The sequence below is a fragment of the Pan paniscus genome, chromosome 14 (genome assembly GCF_029289425.2).
Source record: "Pan paniscus chromosome 14, NHGRI_mPanPan1-v2.0_pri, whole genome shotgun sequence".
NCBI classification, from domain to species: domain Eukaryota; kingdom Metazoa; phylum Chordata; class Mammalia; order Primates; family Hominidae; genus Pan; species Pan paniscus.
The window spans coordinates 51803765-51807094 of NC_073263.2; the positions used below are offsets into that span (position 1 = coordinate 51803765).

At 35.4% G+C, this 3330-nt stretch overlaps 1 pseudogene; it reads right to left on the reverse strand.

Annotated features, from left to right (window-relative positions):
- Positions 1–397: 397 nt before the first annotated feature.
- Positions 398–2248, reverse strand: LOC106635431 (large ribosomal subunit protein eL34-like; annotated as a pseudogene).
- Between the last annotated feature and the right edge of the window lie 1082 nt (positions 2249–3330).

Consider the following 3330-nt stretch of genomic DNA (forward strand, 5'->3'; position numbering starts at 1 on the left):
ATCCTAAACATGAAAACAGAAAGCTATAGATAAAATCCTAAGTTCCAGTGATCTCAGGGAGGCAAAACCTGTCGTTCTTTGAAAGAACCTATTTGGATATGTATATGTTAATATATGTGTATGTATAAGTACACCTACATCTCTTCCATCTGACATGTTTTAATAGTGTGCTTATGGAGTGGGTTTCCAAAAAGAGCTAAGTCTAAAGGAGAGAACCTACAGTTTTCTCCCAAATGGGGGCATCTCATTATAGCATCATGGAGTTTGCTGTTTAACCTCTCTGTTAAGCAATTCAAGGAGTTACCTTCTATGGAGGTGGCTTCTCAGATTATTTTTTTCCTATAATATCCTCCTCCAGCTGCTTCTTGACAAAGAAGCACTTGTTTATTCACTCCACACAATTTTTTTTGCAAGTCTTTTCATTTTTGTTAATAAGTTTCATTTTCTATTTAGCTTTCTGACTCTGTGCTTGTGCCTTCAACACTTTCACAATGATTTTCTCTTCCTCGATAAGGAAAGCATGCTTGATCCTGTCATGAACACATTTAGCATACATGGAACCACCATAGGCCCTGCTGACATGTTTCTTTGTTTTGGACAATCTCATAGGAATTTTAGGTCTTACAGCATGAACCCCTCAAAGTCTGCCTGGGCACATACCACATGTAGATGTTGGTGCTTTCCCAACCTTCTTGGTATAAAGGTAAATGATTCTGTTACCAGGGGTTCCAGACAGCTTAGTTTTGTTAGAGGTTGTATTGTAGGAAAGCCTATGTCGGTGTGTCAAACGCGGGACCATTCTGAGTGCCTGCAGACAATGTCCCCGGAAGAGGAAGAAGAAAACCTTGCAAACCTTGCGAGGTCCTCCACATAATTTTTAATATTAAGATTGCTTGCTTGTTTGTTTATTCTCTCTCTCTAGTCCCCCTCCCTGGACCCTCACCACGCTGCCCAGCACTAGGCACTAGGAGCACTCCATGAGGGCAGTGATTATGCCTTATTCCCCATTGAAACCTCAGCACCTTGTCCAATGCCTGGAACACAGAAAGATGCTTAATGTTGGTGTGCTTAATGAATGAATTGCTAGGAACAAATGACTTGTGAAAACACAGGGGTGCCTGTCCTGGCTTGGTTTATTACCCTGGATGCTGACAACCATCAGCACATGTGAAAAAACAATTTAAAATCAATTTTTTGGTGAATCAAGTTTTGGCAGTGGGTGATTGGTGTTTGGCCAATAGCCTCTCCTCGAAGGCATTATTCACACATAAGGCATAGAAGCCTGGCCGAGAGGTCTTCTTTTTTTTTTTTTTTTTTTTAACTTAGTATTGTAAAAAAAATTTTATTGTGGTAAAATACACATAAGATTTACAATCTTAACCCTTTTTAAGTGTACAGTTCAGTGGCATTAAGTATATTCACAGTGTTGTACAACCATCAGTCTCCAGAACTCATCTTCCCAAACAGAAACTCTGTACCCATGAAACACTAACTGCCCTCCTCCCTCCCCCAAACCCCTAGCAATGGCCATTCGACTTTCTGTCTCTATGAATTTGACTGCTCTAAGTACCTCTTATAAGTGGAATCACATGCTATTTGTCTTTTTGTGACTGTATTATTTCACTTAGCATAATGTCCTTAAGGTTCCTCTATGTTGCAGCATGAATCAGAACTCCCTTCCTTCTTAAGGCCAGATACTATTCCATTATCGGCATACCATACTTTGCTTATTTATTCATACATCCATGGACACTTGGGTTCTTCCACTTTTTGGTCATTGTGAATAATGCTGCTATGAAAATGTGTGTACAAATATCTGCTTTCAATTCTTTTGAGTATATACCTAGAAGTGGAATTACTGGATCATATAGTAGTTCTATCTTTAATTCTTTGAGGAACCTACATAATTTTCTCCATAGCGACTATACAGTTTCACATTGTTACCAATAGTGCAAAGAGTTCCGATTTCTTCACGTCCTCATCCACACTTTATTTTCTGGGTTTTTTTTTTTTTTTAAAATAGCCCTCACAATGGGTGTGAGATAGTATCTCATTATGATTTTGATTTGTATTTTCCTAATGATTAGTGATGTTGAATATCCTTGCCATTTGTATATCTTTAGATAAATGTCTATATAAGTCCTTTGCCCATTTTTAAATTGGTTTCATTGTGTTTTAGGAATTTATATATTAGGTTGGTGCAAAAGTAATTGTGGTTTTTACCATTACTTTTATTGGCAAAAACTGCAATTACTTTTGTACCAATTTAATACTTTGAGTATTTATTCCTTATCAGATTCTGTGTTGCAACTATACATCAACTTAGAAAAAATGACATCTTAAAAATATTGAATCCTCCAATTCATGAGCAAGGTATGTTTGTTCATTTATTAAGACCATCTTAAATTTTTTAGCAATGTTTTATTATTTTTGGTGTATAGCTTCTTTATATTTTTGTCAGATTTATTCCTAGAATTCTGTATTCTTTGATGTCATTGTAAATTGTATTGTTTTTTGAATTTCATGTTTGGATTTTTCATTGCTTATATACAAAATACAATTAATTTTGTATACTAGTATTGCAATGCTGTAATCTTGCTATATTAGTTAGCACACTTACTAATTCTAGTAGCTTCTTTGTACATTCCGGCAGATTTTCCACACAGATGATCTTGTCATTTTCTTGCTTTTACTTCTCTATTTCCAATCTTTATGCCTTTAGTTTGGACTTCATTACATATTGTGCTGGTGGGAATCTTCAGTATAATGCTGAACAAAAGTGGTGAGAACAGATATCCTTGTTTTGTTCCTGATCTTAGGGGAAAGGAATTCAGTCTCTCACGATTAAGTGGGATGTTGGCTGTAGATTTTTTGTAGATGTCCTTCGTTTATTTGAGGAACTTTTCTTCTGTTTCTAGTTTGCTAAGGGTTTTTATCAGAATGAAGGTTGCATGTTGTCAAATGCTTTTTATACATGTATTGAAATGATATATAGTTTTTCTTTTTTAGTTTGTTAATATGGTGAATTACAGTGATTGATTTTGGAATGTTAAATCGGCTTTGCATTCCTGGGACAAACCTCACTTGGTCATGATGTATTATCCCTTTTATATATTGTTGAATCTGATTTTCTAAAATTGCATTGAGAATTTTTACATCTGTTTTATGAAGAATATTAGGTTGTAGTTTTCTTTTCTTGAAATATTTTTGTTTAGTTTTGTTATCAGTGCAATGCTGGCCTTGCAGAATGAATTGGGAAATCTCCTCTCTTCTTTAATTTTCTGGAAGAGTCTATGTACAAATGGCATTATTTCTTCCTTAAATGTTTAG